Below are 18,750 nucleotides of genomic sequence, written 5' to 3'. Positions count from 1 at the left end.
ATTATTATTATTATTATTATTAGTAGTAGTAGTAGTAGTAGTAGTAGTAGTAGTAGTAGTAGTAGTAGTTATTTATTTATTTATTTATTTATTTGTTTGTTTGTTTGTTTGTTTATTTATTTATTTATTTAACTTATATGCCGCCCACACTACCCGAAGGTCCCTGGGCAGCTTACAACATTTAAAATACAATAAAAAGGCAAAATAAAATGGCAAAATAATTAAAATGCAATTTAAAAATATATACTCTAAAAATTGCAACAAGACCCACAACTGATATTATTTCAATTAAAAGCCTTGTGGAACAGGAAGGTTTTGACCTGGCGCCAAAATGTCATCAGCGTCGGCGCCACACGAATCTCAGTCGGAAGGGCATTCCATAGTCTGGGGGCAGCTGCCGAAAAGGCTCTTTCTCTACAAGCCCTCCCTCTTACCTCCTTAAGGGATGGCTCTTTCAAAAGGGCCCCCTGGTTAGATCTTAACTGCCGGGTAGGTTCATATGGAAGGAGGCGGTCCTTCAGGTATCCAGAGCCCAAGCCATTTAGGGCTTTATATGTCAAAACAAGCACTTTGAATTGGGCTCGGGCAGCAACTGGTAGCCAATATACAGAATCGGCTTGATATGTTCCCTAGGGGTCCCACCACTCACCAGCCGCACAGCTCGATTCTAGACCAGCAGTCGCTGGATCGTCTTCAAAGGCAGCCTCATGTAGAGCACATTGCAGTAATCTATGCGAGATGTTACCAGTGCGTGTGTAACTGTCATGAGACTCCGCTCGTCCAGGTAGGGCCACGCAGCTCGATTCTGGACCAGCAGTTGCCAGACCATCTTCAAAGGCACCCCCACGTAGAGCGCATTGCAGTAATCTATGCGAGATGTTACCAGTGCGTGTGTAACCGTCATGAGACTCCGCTCGTCTAGGTAGGGCCATAGCTGGTATAATTTCTGCAGCTGAAGGAAGGCGCCTCTGGCCACTGAGTCCACCTGGGCTTCCAGTGTTAGACTGGGGTCCAGGAGCACCCCCAAGCTGCGGACCCTGTCCCTTAGGAGGAGTCTAATCCCATTCAGGGCAGGGAAATGGCCCTCCAACCTGTCCAGCGAAGCACCCACTAACAGCACTTCTGTCTTGTCTGGATTGGGTTTCAATTTATTAACCCTTATCCAGTCCATTATCAGGTCCAGACACAAGTTCAGCACAGAAACTGCCTCACCTGGATTGGCGGAAAATGAGAGGTAGAGCTGAGTATCGTCAGCATATTGCTGACCTCTCCCAGCGGTTTCATGTAGATGTTAAACAGCATGGGGGACAATATTGAGCCCTGAGGAACCCAATGACATAAACGCCAAGGGACACAGCAACTGTCCCCCAGCACCACCCTCTGGACACAGCCAGCCAGGAAGGAGCGGAACGACCATAAAGCAGTGCCCCAACTCTCAACCCAGCCAGCCTATCCAGAAGAACACCATGGTCAATGGTGTCAAAAGCCGCTGAGAGGTCCAGGAGTATCAACAGGGTCACACTCCCCCTGTCTCTCTCCCGGCAAAGGTCATCATACAGGGCGACCAAGGCAGTCTCCGTACCAAAACCAGGCCTGAAACCCGATTGAAATGGATCCGGAAAATCCATTTCATCCAGCAGCGCCTGGAGTTGCCCAGCCACAACCCGCTCAAACACTTTGCCCAGCGGGACTTCCTCTACCTGCGCTCCAGCCGTCTCCCCCCTCGCTTCATCGCCCACAGTTCAGAAGTACACCAGGGAGCTGGCTGGGCTCTGTGTGCATGGAGAGGGCACTTAGGCGCAATCGTGTCAACTGGCCGGGTCATCTCCCTATTCCATAGGGTGACCTGAGCTTCGACAGGAGCGCCAACCATATCAGATGGATAATCCCCCAGAGCATTCAGGAAACCATCTGGATCCATTAGTCTCTGAGGGCAGATCATCTTAATGGATCCCCCACCCTTGCAGAGGGAAGAACAAACTAATAGACTAAACTTGATCAGGAAGTGGTCTGACCATGACAATGGGGTCACAATCAGCCCCTTCACATCCAGACCACCATCTTTCAGTCCCGTTGAGAAAACCAGGTCCAAGGTATGGCCCTTCTCATGTGTTGGGCTGATGACACATTGAGACAGCCCCATGGTTGTCATGGCAGCCATGAAGTCCTGAGCTGCCCCAGTCAAGGCAGCCTCAGCATGGATATTGAGGTCCCCCAGGACCAACAGCCTGGGAGTCCTCAACACCAGGTCCGAGACGACCTCCGTCAGCTCAGGCAGGGGGACTGTTGGTACGCAGCAGCGTGGACGGTACACCAACATAATCCCTAATCTATCTCACAAGCCCAACACACAATACAGGCCCTCAAAACCTCCTCTCAAAGGGATAGGAAGCCTGGTCAAGGAGACAGAAATCCTATGGACTATAGCAACTCCCCCTCTCCGACCCTCTGAGCGACATTGGTGCTGGACCGAGTACCCAGGCAGACACAGCTGGGGGGGGACACCACCCTCCTCTCCCACCCGGGTCTCAGTAATGCATGCCAGGTCAGCACCCTCATCCAGAATTACATCATGGATGAGGGCAGTCTTATTTATTTACATGCCATGAAGTAGATGGCAACTTATGGCAACTCTTCCAGGGTTTTCTAGGTAGAAGATACACAGAAGTGGTTTACCATTCCCATCCTGGGACTCTGTAGCTTGCCCATGACTGCACAACCTGGCTCTTCTTCCAAGAGGCACTGTGGAAAACTGAACTCCCAACGTCTGGCTCTGCAGCCAGATATCAAATGCAAGAATAGGCAACACCATTTTTAGACCATTAAAAAAATCAAATAGCAAGCTTTTGTAGATAAAATCCCACTTCTTCAGGCTTCTGCACCAATGTTTATGAATAAACTTCAAAGTGTTAATGCTAACATATAAAGCCCTAAACGGTTTAGGGCCTCGATACTTGGCGGAACGCCTACTTCCACCAAGATCTACCCGTGTCACTGGCGTGAGTCAGGAGTTGAGGCTGAGGAGCCTAACGCCGAGGGAGGCCCAAAAAAAAAGACAAGAAATCGGGCCTTCTCGGCGGTGGCTCCTCGCCTCTGGAATAATCTACCCCCTGATATTCGCGCGGCTCCCTCGCTGGGTATTTTTAAAAATAAACTAAAAACACTGATGTTTCGGCAGGCCTTCCCCTTAGCCAATTCCTGATTCTCCCTTCTTTCCTTCTCCTAGTGTCTCTCCCATCTTGCCTAAAGTTTTCCCCTTATTTTAAAATTGTTTCTAATTATATTGTAATATTCTTGTTGTAAGCCGCCTAGAGTGGTCTTAATTGACTAGATAGGTGGGATATAAATAAAATAAATAAATAAATAAATAGTGCAGAAAAATTGTAAATAAAAGTCCCAAAAATTCGTGGCAGATGTCTCTGTCAGGTTTGCTTGAGCTGAGTTCAAACCAAGACTGCAAATCACCCTGGAAGTGCATTCTCAAGCCCCAATCACTCTGTTTGCCAATCACTCTGTAACCACCACTCCCATATACTTACACGTTGCCTATTTTTGAAACATTAAGTTCCTTTTCAGCTGTGCAGCTGGGAGAAAGGGCAACACAGTAACATAACAGCCTCCATCAGAAGGTTAAGGTTAGAATTTGGTTTATAGTTAGAATTTAACTCTTATTAAAATATAATCTTTTTTAATTGGCATGTAAACAATGACTATCATTATGTAATGTACAATTATAAATACATTTGAAATCAATTTCATGAGTCAATCTACTTAAAACATTAATCATACAGTATCTAACGCTGACCAAATTATTATCTGCACCTGAGGCAGAAACTCCCAGAATTCTCTCTTCTGGGAATAAGAACATAATTTCAAGTATCCAGTGATGTCTCTCTAGTAGTGTATGCAACATTCCAGTTATGACACCCAGTTCCACACTGTGCACAAGGGGGAAATCCAACACCATTTCCAGTTACACAGCTGGTTACACAACCCATCAGCTGCATAAATATAATACAAGAATCAGTTCACTACTTTTAAAGAACTGGGAAAACTAGGACAACTCTTATTCCTCCACAAGTTAACCTGAATTTAGGTAAAAAAAAAACAGAATTAAGTAACTAAAAATATGCCTCGTTTAAAAAAAAAGCTGCTGAGGCCATTTCTTACCTCTGCCTAATATCAGGGATGGCTCTAGTGACTAGGAAGCTAAATTGCAGGATTTCTGCAACTTTATACCATACTTTCCTGAATTTATTCTTCACAACTCTGATATGGAAATCGATGGAAAAAAGAGAACCGCTGCTAAGCATTCTATCCAAAAGCACCAAATTGGTTAGAGCATTCACAATGTTCTAATTACACCTCAATCTAATATCGCTTGATATTTTAAAAAAAACTTGGGAGACTACAAGTTGGTAACACTTTCTTTAGGATACAGAATATTAATAAATGTTTTCCATATTCTGGTGTTAAAGAATGGCAACGTTTTCCTAAGTCACTTCCATAGGTCAAAACTGCATATCTAAATAGCACGTCTAATTGCAAAAGGACATCAGCTGTGTTCAAAGTCAAACTCCTCATGACACAAGTAGTTCCTAAATCAGCAGCGTCCTGTCACCTATGTCTATGAATTTCTGAAACTTTAGCTTAATATGGCAAGTTGTAAATGTGTATCTCACTAAGTTACTCCAATACATATTACAAAACCAACTTTGGGAAAAGTATGGCAATTGCTGTTACCAACTGCTAACTCCTTGCAACACACAGACATCCACATAGTCCTGTGGTGTTTATGCGCTTTCAACACTGCTGCACTACAGCAGTTTAAAAGTTAGTAGTTACTCAAACAAGCCAAGAGCAAGGGCAGGGGATGTTTTAAACTCTGAATAAGGAGGACAAACATCTATCAGGTACACATCAAGCTCAATAAACCATATTTATTTAAATTATATGACACATTTCTCCAAACATAAGGATCCAAGGCAATTTATTAAAATATATATTTTAAAGACACAGTTATAACATTCAGATTTAATTAAACATGAAAAGGTAACAACACTATGAACAGAAGTATTTTTTAAAGTATTTTAAGAACACAACACAGCTTTCCAAACTAAAAATTCTTTTAATTCCACCCACTGAATCACCAAATGTCTGCCTGAAAGCAGAAGGACAACAGGAGCCTCTACTAACTTTATGTATAAAGAAGCTTGGGAGCAGCCACCAGAAACACCGTCTCTCATAACCTCACCAATGTGTCTGTGAGAGCAGTGTGACTGAGAGCAGGGTCATTCCTGAAGATCTTAAAACATAGCCAGGCTCATATGGGGAGATGCAATGTTCAGATAATCTGCCTGTATCAAAAGGGTAAAGAGCTTCATAAGTCACAACCAGACTTTCAAAATTGGGTTCAGAAATGGACTGGTAGTCCGTGACACCACTGAAACAGAGAATTATAGGGTCCCTGTAACCAGCCCAGACAGCAGTCTGGATGCAGCACTTTGGACTAGTTCAGGTTTCCAAATACTCTTTGAAAGCAGCACCATGGCATGTTACACTATTCCAAGTAGAATTTATTTATTTTAGCAAGTCACTCAATCAGTTAGTTACTTATTTTACATACCACTAAGTGAGGTCACTACTCAGGGCAGTGTTCGTAACATGAAACAAACTATATAAATCAAAACCAAAAATAATTAAAGTAGAGTACCATCATCATCCCTAATAAATCAAAAGTGCATATAACTAAAGCATATGCCACTGTCACCAGATCAGGCATCTCAATGAATGAGCACAGCTAGCACATTAGCTTTAACTGCAGATGAATGCATGCCACTGCCAAAATCTGTGCATCCATGCTTAGGGGTGAATCCAGGAGTACAGTCAAGCTGCAAACGTTAGTTTTCAGAGCGAGTGTAACCCTATCCAGATTCAATCCTTAATTGCAAATCTGCCTTTCGAACTTACAAATTTGTTCAGCTTCATCCAGTCCATTACTGGCATGAGATGATGGCTTAGAATCAGAACAGCCTTCTTTGAATTAACTGGGAAGCAGAGAGTTAGTTACAAGAAGCATAAGGACTCCAAATCATGATTACAGAAGACACAATGCACTCTCTCTCAAACACACGATCCTAGACATCTGTGCTAGACAGCAAGCCCCATTAAACTTAACATGATTAAAGTTCTCAACCAGAACCCCCAGTATCATACAATCCCATTACTCCATCATCATGACTTTATCAAAGGGTCACATTTTGTCCTTAAAATACCCTAGCCCATAGAATATTCTTTAGAAGAGAGAATACAGATATCTCTTTTATATCCCTTCTTCTTTGGTTTTAAGAGTAATCACTAAGATTAAGCACATGAAAAAATCTACTGAATTCAGCTATGTAAAGAAATAAAATACAAATACTGTACATACACCAATTCTGAACACACAAAACAGCATAAATTTGCCTTGTATGTCATTGCTGCCTCCCTATGTCAGTTCACAAACCACATCAATGTTATTTACTTTTTACTCAAACTAGAATATATTCCAATGAACAAAAGCACTCTGCAATGGTTGAGAAATAGCAATGAAGTGAGTACTACGGCCCCATGTTACTCTGATACCTTTTTGAGTCAAAATTACTTTTCTTCTTTTTAAACATATAGAAATTATGTGTGCTCTCACATATGACATCCTGAAGAACTAGTGTCCTGTAAGTATTAAGATGAGCTACATTTACTATTAAATTGGTTTCAATGACAGCAGAAACTATGTGAGAATTTTCCTTTCTCGAAAATATATTTTGCAAATAATGCAGACCAAGGAAGTATACTATATTCCTATAGTTAAAAAATTTCCATAGTCATTGAAAGTTGGATACTGCAGAGTTTATTAAAATATAAAACAATTTATAAGCAAATAGGTGCTATGATGGTTGTTTTATTATTTGAAGGTATTCAACTTGAGAGAGCATTATAAATGAATAAATCTATTTTTATCCTCTGCTATTCACCAAACTACTAAGTGACATTTTAAAATAGCTCTAACTATTATACCATAAACACATCTGCATTTTGTGGTATAATATTTTGATGCATTTTGTGGTATAATGCATCAAAAAGCAGAATTTTGCAGGTACTTGAAAATGATGATTTTGGTTTCTAGAACTGATACTGTATTAACTTTCAAAAGATACTGATCCTTAGTATGCCATGTTTGCCTGAAATTCACTTGACCCACCGCCCAGTCTAATGCATATTAAGTCCCACTTAATAGCAATAAGGCTTACTATAAGGCTTAATTGGGAACAGGAATGCAAATTAAAAAATATACTTAAGTTCTTTATAAATATATGTTATAAATGTTTGTTACATGATAATATTCTCTTTTTTTGTTTATAGATATTGCACATCAAACCACATCAGGAAATGTTTGGGTAATCTCCATCTCACAGAAGTCTATTAAAAAATCTCTTAATTTCCGTCCATGACACTTAGCACTCCTCTTTTTCCTGTCCATAGAATATATGAAAGCTCCACAGTATTTCATTCTGCACACAATTTTATGACATCTTTTATTTTAAAGCATTTTTGTCACAACTCGTAAACTGAAAAGAAGTTTGAGTTTCTAATAACAATTTTGGATTTGAAAGAAAGATATTCCACAAAACACTGTAATTCAAAAACATAGCTATGAAACAGCATCACTGTTAAAAGTGCTAAAACATGTTAAAAACTCAGACCACTTAAATTCCGTTAACAGTGGAACTTATTTTTGAATAAAAACAAGGTTGTATTGTTAAGATTATAAAAATGTAGGTATATAGCTCTACCATATAAATTAATGCTTCCTAAAAAGGTGTATGTGATATCCTTGGTTGTCACATATAAAAATGTTAACACTTTAGAACACTCTGCTTTAAAGGCAGAAAAAACTATCAAATCTCCATGTTATTTTTGAAATCAAACACATGTATTTTTTCATTAACTGTATGAGAAAATGTGTAGAGAGGTTTGAAAAATTCCAATCTATAAAACATTGTTAAAAACACAAATTTAAACAAAGTGATAACACCTTCTGTTGTCTAATCTATTATGACATTAATCAAATTCAATATAAACTGGAGGAAAATTGCACTACTAAAGGCTCTTGCTTTAAACCAAGATCTTGCTTTCCTAATCAGTTAGGAATGAAAGGATATAAAAGCTAAGACAGTTCTCACCTGAAATCTTAACACTTCATCTCCTCAAATTTCAAGACTGCTTCCTTTTTCCATAATAAAATGTAGTCAAGTTGGAGATGCATCATTTTTGATGGTCCTGTTTTTCTAAATTTCTTGGGCTTCTCATTTGCCTTATGAACCAGCAGACAACAGCAGGTTTCTCAAAATGTGATTGGCTAGCCTTTGAACAATAGAGCTTCAACTCTGTACCTCCTTCTCCAACTGGAATACCACACATGCATTCACTAATGTTCAGTTGCTGCTGCAGAACCTATACAGCGCGCACCAATGATGCTAACTATTATTTCAGTTAAATTTTGTGAAATATTAGTAAAACGCGTATTTTATACATAGCTTTGACAAGATACAAACTGCTCTTCCTTCTGCAAAAGAGTTTCTGGTGCACTTCAGTATTAAAAAGGAATCCACGGAAATAAATTTAATATCATTGGCAGCAATTGATGATAATCAATTGACGTGAAAGTATTTTATTAATCCAATGCTAAAATTTTGGTCATGTAATTTGGAAACAATTATTAATATATTATTATGAACTGGAATAACTTTGATGTCTAACTTAAAAGGACTCAAACTGATAGAGTGCTATGGCACTGACTGTATCATATAAATACAATAAACAAACTCTACCACTACTATACCAAATTACTCCAGCCACCTCTTCGGTCCAGTAACTATTGAAAAAACTTTGAGATAAAAAAACAAGAGTATTTCTGAACTTTCACATAATAAGAATGCAAGGAAGTAGGTGAATTTGGAGGGTCAGTAACTGTGCAATGAACCAATACTGCAAAAAGAATAGAACAGTTCCAGTTTTTGAATGAACTATTCAGTCTCAAATAGTCTAGTCTCAAATAGTCTGTTGGCGATATTGTTCAATTTAACATGCTACACTGATTAGTGGGCAATTAAATAATTGTAACTATTTGATTATTTGTAAAACTAGTGGCATCTTCCTACTCTTGCCTTAATATTTAAAACCTTGTATTGTGTGGTTATAAATTCCACAAAAAAATCGGGCTGTTGAAGTAAACACTATCAGTTTTGCAAGTATAGATTAATCAACATTTTCACACCTATGTATGTAAAATTCAGCCAACTATATTTATAAAACACCACATATTATTTTCTAACTTCATTTTACTGTTTTATAGATACTGGAGGGGAAATGATATAATCAAAATATAATCAAAATCCTTCTCTTTCATAATCTGTGCAAACATTTATCAGTAAGACTTTAAAATTCACATTATGGTATTTATGGCATGGTATAGTCTTTATCTATCACTGTCCTAAGGACTTGTGTAAAATATTTAGGAACCTAAAGCTGAAAACATCAGTGCACACATTGAAAATCAACATGTATTTGCTGCCCAATAACCCTGCCTCTGTTTGATGTATCTGTCCTACCACTTACTGAAGGCTCAGCCTTGTAAGCAATCCTTACAGCAGTCCCATTTTAAAAGCTAGCATTATTATTGTTGTACTGGAAGTAGATGCTGACACTGAAAGATAGCAGGTTCCCTGAGACCATCTGCTGGCATATGACTAAGTCTAACAAACCACTCCATGGCTCACACTAACTACTGAATTATATCTGAATATGATTGGCCTGTCTTTTAACAGAGCTTCAATCCTCAACACTGTGCCTCAGAGTAACTATCATCAGATGCACAAAAGTTTAAAGTACAATGTCATGGCCCAAATCCAATTCTTTATCCCAACCAGAGTAGACCTATTAGAACAGCAGAACTGTTGACTTACCTGAGTCCCAACTGTCTATTCCAGTTGGCACTAACAATTAGATTTAGGCTGATGTATGGGAGGTGATATTTTTACCTTATTTTTTAAGGTACTTCTAGGAGAGTACTCTTAAGATTTCAGACTATTTCACATCTCAACCTATTAATCATAAATAAAGCAGTCCTTTTCCAGGATTAATATCAGTGTTTTAAAAACAACGTCTATGATGCTTGAATATACAAGACATGTCAGCAGACTAATAGTAGATATTTCTTCATTTAGTATTAGATCAAATGTTTCTTTTCTCTTGATAATCAAACATTGTAAATCCCAAATTAATTTTAAGTAAATTCCAAGTATGTTTCAACAGATATCCTATGCTTTAGAGTCTACAGTAATTAACTCTTTAAGGGGACCTGCAGATGAAGACTAATATACAGTAAGAGGCTTTTTTAAAAAAAACAACACTTTTTTCCATGATAGGCTTAAACTGCAATCTTCAAAATACTCTTGCGTCAGTAGTCCCACTTTTGGTACATGAAAATTACACTAGCACACAGACTTGTGTATAGTCCCTTGCAATTAGACTTAACATGAACAACATCAACACATTCCACAATTCTGGGAGGAAAAAAATTAAAAAGTGGTTTGCACCCAGTTAAATTTTTCCCTCTCATTAAAACAATAGTAAATTTAAAATATATCATGATTTACCATATCCATGGTATGAGTATCATTATGAAGACCAGGAAGTAATATTTGGCTTAAAAAAAAAAAAAAAAAGGATAGCTTAAAAGATAATCTGCTACCCCGATACTTTGCAATTTGACAAAGAATGTCAGTGTGTTAAGACACACTCTACAAAAATTTTAATCTACATAACTGAAGATGAGATTAGTATAAGACACTATTATAATAAAACCATATATAACAATGACATGTAGCTGTTTCTTTTCCTTTCTCTTCTCATACACTGCACAGAAAATGTACTTGTATGTCTCTGGTTCTTTCTGCACCAATATACTGAGGTCAAGCATATGTAGAGACCTAAACTTTCATGTATGTTTCTTTTTTCATTTCTCAACAGTGAAATCAACGTTCACAATTTCTTCAGTTAAATAATTAGTACCATATTAGTGTCAGTCATCCCAAGTACAATAATAAAAACCAAAATATCCAAACCTTTCTTTCCTTTTTTCTAATTTATGAAAACTATGTTATATGTTATGTTATATATATACTTGTTTATTTTGTGTGTTGTAAGCCGCCTAGGGTGGTCATAATTGACCAGATAGGCGGGGTATAAATGGAATAAATAAATAAATAAATAAATAAACAAACAAACAAACAAACAAACAAACAAACAAACCTGTCTTGTTCTATTGATACTATGTCTTTATATGCACATAGTAATAAATATTATCATCCCTGACCATAACCTGGTACTATCATTATCATGTGAAGAGGGCTTCTAATAACTTTAATGGTTTGTCAACAGAAAATATGTATCATACTGGTCATTCAATCAGTAGAGGAGCTCTAAATATTTTCATGAACATTTGAAAAACTCATAGGGAGTCAAGTGCAATTAATCAACTACAATGCATACAACATAAACAAGCAAGTATGGAAAGAGAAAGCAATACCATAGATCTATGAAAGATAATCCCTATTTTCCACAGAAGTGTAGAATGCTTTTTTAAAAGAAGTTCAGGAGGCATTTTAAAACATAATCATCTCTGTAGTCTTCTCCTTTAGTAAAACTGCACTTCTGAAAAAAAAACATGTTCAGAAATAAAAAAAATCTAGAAATGACATTGTTCAAACTGCAAATTGCATATCAACATATTTAGGATAAAATGTAAGTAATGCCACATAAGCCAGGTCCCACATAGCGGAAATGACCCAGGTTTAATGGTATTGAAATGCTTCATTTGTTTTACTTCGAATCCCATTATTGTACTTCTGCTTTATTTTTAAAGCTTATGGGTTTCAGTCTTACATGCCAGAGAATACAGTAGTTATAGTGAATATGGTATAACGCCCATGGTAAAATGTGAATATTTACTTTTTGTCTGGAACAAAATGCTGACAAAGCTGAGATAGGCAGAGAGGCAGAGAAGAAGAAAATGCTAATTTCACAGCAGGAATGAGAGCATTCACTATTCTTACTGTTTTTTAGAAAAGAATAAAAACTATTTCCCTGTGCACTGCCTTTCGTCACCAGCATAATTTCAACTAGTATTCAAGGTACTGCTAGAATAACTATTGACTAAAATAGCACAATCAACAAACTTAAATTATTAGATTTTGTTAGAAATGTTATTCTTGAAAAAGATTTACTTTTGAACACAAATGTAAGTACACTATTAAGCAATTAGAATCTGTTTTGTACATCTAGCATATTTTGGCTAGTTAAATTGTACAAATCAGTCTCTAAACTGAGTTTAAACACGTGAAGATTAACCACAAGCATTTTCTTTTCAAAAAGAAATCTGATTCATCTCTAGTTTTACTACAAAGCTTCGTTCAGGCCATCGTAGGTCAGAACTGTGTGACCTAGCACTCTGAAAATCTTAGAATCCTTAACACTTGTTTTGAAACAAATGAATTCTCAAAATGTTGCAGCCTTGCTATCAATCACCAAGAAGTTAATTCTAAATAACACAGGATTAGATGCAGACTGATACATTGTGAAATGCTTTATGTAAAGTTGATTAGAACAGCACTCAAAATGAACGCATCTCAGCAAACCACTACTTTTACTCAGAAGCATTAATCTCAATTATAAGGAAATCTTTGTACTGGTAATGCCTAGTTTGAAGAAAGTATAACATAAATCAGGGTTTATAAGACATAATCGGTTTCAGAACCAAGAAGGAAAAAGAAATAAAGAAGAGGAAGAATGCAGTTATATTTCCACACTGGTATGATGTCAAATATTTCTAACTATCAAACCTAGGCTATTTTCTATTTCAAAAAGAATTTAAAACTGTAGTCCCAAAATCACACATAAAGAAAATCACCGGGAGGTTATAGAAAAATACAGTAGTATTTAGTGCCCATCACTATATACAAAACTAAAGGCCTTGAATTAATGGGAATAGCACACAATTTGTCAATCTCAACCTCAAAATAAGAGTGAGAAACATAAATGACATCAAGGTAGAAGTGTTATTTTAAATCTCAGCTCATAATACACACACAAGAAGATTAAACATCATCGGGTAGCAGAAGGCTTCTGTTCTGAACACTAAATGTCAAGATTCTTAAGTATAGCTATACCTGTTAACACAACAAGCCTTTTACAAAGAAAACAGCTAAAGAACAATGAAGAAGTTTTAATACAGGTCATTGAAAGCACCTGTTTACTGTGGACATTTTAATTATATCTGCAGACAGCCATTCTTCTTTTGTCTTTAAAAAGTTAATTTTAATATGCACATTAGACTTCTCAAAATTAAAATCTGTTGTAACAACCATGGGATCTTTGTAGCATAATCTGAAGATCATCTGCTCCATCTAGTCAATATATGCTCATAAGTAATATGACTACTTGACAGTAAGTGCTTTAAGGTGAGCATTTAAAAAGAATTTGTTTCTAAGTGATCCTCCTGATAAATTCAGAAGTAACACTTGACACAAATGTAAACCATTTTTGCTTTCTTTGTCAGCTATCATATAAACGCATCATAATATAATATATAAGGCCTCAGTCAACTGGATCTGTGGACTGTTACTGTCAATGCAAAGACTAAACCAACAGGAAGTAGATCACACTAGATCCTGAATAGGGCTTCACATTATTAATGTATATGATAAGCTTATTAATATATAGACTTTTAAAAGATTAGTAACTTTGAAACTGTTTAAAACATATTCCTTAGATTATATCTTAATCTTACTGAGAGTGGCACTAAACACAGCAGCCAGTAAATTTTCCTAAATCACTTCATTCTCTCTTTGTATTTAGGTTTTGTTTTGTCTTTCTACTTCACAACAATTTGGCATTTTAGTTTCATTTCTGTTCTTGGTTTTGAAATACATGGAACTATTATTTGCAAAAAGAGCCTACTTTAAGTACAAATAATTTACTAGCTAGATAATTACTGTACAGTAATATTATATCTGATCTATAATGACCTTTTGCAGGACAACCACATCTCCTCTCTGTAAAATTTCAATTTATCCCATTCAGGCATTTGCCCCAGAGTAGCTCCACTGAAGAATCTATTCTGGAATAAATGATGAAAGGATAGTACCATGTGCTGTGGATATCATTCACGGCAGATTAAAGAATATTCCCATTTTCTAATCTACAAAAACTGCATTCAGTCTACTCCACTGGAAGCAAGAATTTCAAGATAAGCCAACTGGCATAGGTATTGCTGTAATACAATCACTTTAGTTTACTGCAGGAGGAAAGATCCAAAACAAAAATCCATGTGCAAATCCTTTTACCATAGACAAAGCAGTGCAATATTATACAATTCATAAACTTATCTAGGTACTGGGATAGTCTGTTGGCATAAAGTCAAGAATAGCTCCTGTAGTGGCCTAGAAAGTCCCTCCCACACCTTCTTTTACCGTGCCTGTTTGAAGCGTACATTCCCATTATTCAGGAAAAATTAAAATTGTTAACCTTAAACACTACAGCAATATGTACATTTTATATATTCTGTAGTTATTGAATTAAGGATTCACGCCCTGAATAGTACAATTTCTAACAAGAAAAGATCACAAACATTCTACAACTATAACTTAGTGTAACTCAGTCATTACTGTATACTTAATCAACGATGTTCACTTCAATTTAAGTGTGCATCAAACTGCAGTCTAAGTGTGGAGGCAAGTGTATGTGAAAAAAAGGCAATGATTTTTTACTGGAAATCGCTATACAACAAAATCACTGGGATTCTGCATACAGGAACAGCCTACCAGGCAGAAGACTGAAATACCATTCTTCTATTTACTTTTTTAAATTAATGTTCCAGTTATTAAACTTTAGATGACACTACATACATGATGAGAAAAAGTGCATTTTGCATGGTTTTATTGAAAACTGAAAGAGCTGAAGAAGTTTACTTTTCATGGAATGTTGTCTCATTACATTTATTTATTACAAGCTGTTTATAGAAACCATCAAAAATAAACTTAATTACCTACGAAGTTGGGTTTTCTTTCTCCAAAGTAAGACAACTAAAGAAATGTTGAACCTCTAACTTTCAGAGTGATCAGACGAACCCAGTGGATTTTGTGCTGCCCACAGAAGTTTGACATTGTCAAAAGGTAAGTACAGTGGTCAGCAGAGACAATCTCATCCACAGAAATCATACCACAGATAACAAACCATTCAGTCCACCACAGGCTCAGTCAAGACAAGCTTCTGCATCCCCTTCAGGTTTCTCTAGACACACACTCACAAGTAAAAGTCCAGACTAAAGGGTGGTGGGGCTGGGGCGTGTGTAAAAAACTATTAGCAGCAGCAGCAGGTTTTGTCCTTCAGAAAATAAAATAAAAAAAATCTACAGCACAGTCCTGTCTGATTAGCTTACGAGGCGAATGTTTCGGATAAGTAAGGCGTATGTACACCTTGCGTGACTGGAGAAGGTCGATAAATCAGAAAAAGCACAACCTGCAGAAGAATCCTAAGAGGCGAAATCCTCGGCTTGCCCTCAGAAATTAAAGGACACCGGGACAATAACGACAACCACACCGGTCAAACGGCAGTCCTCTAGTCTAAATCACCCCCGCTGTCTCCTCTCACTGAGGGAGTTTTAGCAGGCGAAGTTGGAGCCACGGCACCCCACCAACTCCAAACAAGGGGCAGCTGCCCTGTCCTCCTTCGGCGTCTCCTGTTTCCCGCTCACAGAGACAGGGAGCTATCCTTAGCGGCAGAGCCGGGCACTGCTTGCACAGGGCACTCTGTTCAGACACGCATGTTGGCACCGAGAGAGAGGGAGAGGTAGGGAGAAGGGAGAGAGAGGGAGGGAGGGAGAGAAGCGGGTCTCCCTTCTTCCCCCTTCCCTGCCTCCAACTCCTCCCGCGCACCCTCCCCGCTTCCCCTCCATCCCTTCTCCTCTCTGACAGGAACCAAGCCTCAGCCGTGGCCGCCGGCAAAGAAAGAGAAAAAAGAACAAAAGCCCAAAACCAGACCCAATTTTGTTTTTTCCCCGGGGCGGGAAAAGAGAAAAAGGTAGGGGGGGGTGGGGGAAGGGAAACTTCTGAGGCGACTCAAGGGAGAGAACGGGAAGCGTTGGCCGAAAACTGGCCAGTCTTGAAACCTCACAGGCGGAGAGAACTCAGCGTGAGGCGACGGGAGGCGAGAAAAGAAACCGGGCGGCGGCGGCGGCAGCGGGGGGGGGGGGGAGAGAGGAGAGGCGAGGAGAGAAGGAAAGACGGACCTCCGTTCCCCAGAAACGCCTCTTCGTCCTGACCCTCCCGCCTGCGGAGACTGGCCGCCGGCACTAGGACCAGCAAAGAGCGCGAAAGGAAGCCACTTACCCGGGGGGGGGGGGGGCGCCTCAGTTTTGGACTTTTTTCCTCCTCCTCCTCCTCTCCTCGGTTAGCCCAGTAGCGGCGGGAATAGCAGCAGCAGCAGCACCACGACCACCACCATGCACTATAGACTTCGCCAAGAAGGACGGTTTGGGGCGAGGGAGGGAGCTGTTATTGCCGGAATCGCGGGAAGACCAGCAGGGCTCAGAGGGAAGATGAGGGAGGCAGGAGGGGGAAGAAGAAGAAGGAGAAGGAAAAGAGTCGCCTTACAAGTTCTTTTCCTTGTCCTGCCCTGGAGCTGGCTGGGGATTTTGGGGAAGGAGGGAGAGAGAAGGGCAAGTCCCGAGGAAGGAGTTCACTTTTCCCGCAGCTCTCGGGGTTGCGCCTCTTCCTCCGACCCAGAGGGGCGCGCGAGGGAGGGGGAGGGGAAGCAGACTGGCTCTTAATCTTTTTTTTTTCTTTTCGCGCCCCTCTCTCCAGAGACGGATGGGAGAAGCAGCGGAGGACGGCTCCCAAAATAAAGTGCCACAGAAACCGCGGGGGGGAGGAGGCGGAGGCGGAGGGGAGGCGGCCACCGCCGCCGCCGCTGCCGCCGGCGGGAGGATCTAATCGTAGAACGCGCGGGGGGGGGGGAAGGAGGGAGAGGAGGGAGGGATGGCGAGAGAGAGAGAGAGAGGAGAGACCCAAAGGAAGAGGAGGCTCAGTCGCGGCGGCGGCGGCGGCAGCAGCTTCAGCTCCAGCCTTCCTTCCCAGGGAAAAAAAAGGGGGGGGGACGCACACGCAGAAGAGAAAAAGGCGCCTACCATAACGCGCGCAGGGAGGTCCCGTCCCCCGTCCCGGACGCCGGGGAATGGACGCGGCCATGGATCACCCCCGGGACCCTCTGCTCCGGCAATGTGGCCCACGCGCAGGTGTTCTCCCGGCTCGGCGATGGGCCCCGAGATGCCCCTGGTGCCGCTTCCTGCCGCCGGATGGACTGAACCACCTTCCCCTCGTCCCCTTTCCTCTTTCCCCGCTGCCTCTGTTGGTTCATGCAAAGTGCCGAGGCTCCCATGCTGTGTCCAATCAGTGCATCTACTACTAGTGCCATGATTTAGGGGTCATCCGTGAACAACACTTCAGGCTGATGAATGGCTCTTCGCAGCTTTCTGCCCTGATGAGGGTGTCTGCCTGCCGCTGATTGCAAACACTAATGAACTTACACATGCTCATTATACATTCGCCTAGGACGGCCGAGGACCGAGGAAGAGAGAGCTTCGGTGCACCGACTGCGGTTGGGATGGGAGAAAGGGGGGTCATCGCATGTATTTACGTATTTTAATCGCAGTTATTTGTCATTCTAGCCCACACACAGAGAATAAATGTGCTAAATATTTACACTTGACTCAGTGCTCCTTAGATTCTTCTTGGGTAGCACTTTGTTTTTACTTTTTTTTTCCCCTTACTCTCACCCCCCCCCCCTTCTTCTCGGCTGTCGTTTCGTAGGGTGAGCATGTTAGGTCAGCTGAGTCATTAGTGCGAGGGTGGGTGAGCAAATGACTGCCTGCGAGATTGATGATGAAGCAGAGCAGAGGGCTGTAATTAAAGCTGCCATCCGAGGCGCACGTAAGTGCTTCAATGTACTCTGGGACTGAAAGGGGAATTCTGCACAAAACACAGGACAGGGTACTCAGAGCTAACTTCCCTTGAGCTTACCGGGACTCCCTTCCCAGGTGAGCTCAGAAGCCCATCTGGAAACCTGCGTCCCATTCCCTCTTCGCAGTGAGCTGCGTTTGCAGAGAGGGGGGAGGCGCTGGAGTGCGGGTGCTTTCCCTGGAAGAGAAAATCTTTCTCTTTGGCACGATACATCAAGTGTCTTTTCTTTTTTGCCTCTCTTTCCAACGTGGTCTTTCCTAAGCAATATGCCACCGAACAAAGGGCCCACTAATAAGTCTGCGTGCGAATTAAGTCTTTCAACAGCACAAGGCGTGTCAACAACAACATCCAACACACTGTGACTAGGCTGACAACACTTTCCAAGAGAAGTTTGTCCTTCATCTCCTCTTTCTCACAGGGACGACCTTCTCCTGTCTCGCCTCCTGCTTCCATAGTAAGCAGCTACAGCGGATATAGCTCTTACGACATTTTGTTTCGCAAAATAAATCGGCTTTCTTTTGGAGGCTGCACAGTATACTTAACTAGCAAATAGGAGCACGGGCGTCTTTCCCGATAAATCTGCTTAGGATCGTTCGTTATGGCCTTAACAAGGGGGGGGGGGGTCCGTTTGACA

The 18,750-nt window shown here is 40.3% G+C and overlaps 1 protein-coding gene across 7 annotated transcripts in view; it reads right to left on the bottom strand.

Annotated features, from left to right (window-relative positions):
* The window catches only part of TENM3 (teneurin transmembrane protein 3), a 1,852,170-nt gene that overhangs the window by 590,145 nt on the left and 1,243,275 nt on the right, over positions 1-18,750 (bottom strand). For 2 of the 7 annotated variants that reach the window (XM_078393887.1, XM_078393888.1), the window contains exon 1: positions 15,146-16,329. The exons of 4 other annotated variants lie outside the window; for them this stretch is intronic. The gene's annotated coding sequence lies outside the window, so the exon portion shown is untranslated. Of the gene's footprint in view, positions 1-15,145; positions 16,330-17,284; positions 17,418-18,750 lie in introns of those variants that run through there. One more of the 7 variants, XM_078393885.1, reaches the window with a different exon arrangement.

This window comes from Pogona vitticeps, chromosome 5 (genome assembly GCF_051106095.1).
Source record: "Pogona vitticeps strain Pit_001003342236 chromosome 5, PviZW2.1, whole genome shotgun sequence".
In the NCBI taxonomy this organism is placed as follows: domain Eukaryota; kingdom Metazoa; phylum Chordata; class Lepidosauria; order Squamata; family Agamidae; genus Pogona; species Pogona vitticeps.
Note: the sequence above shows the minus strand (reverse complement) of the source record. Positions and strands in the feature narration are given on the sequence as shown.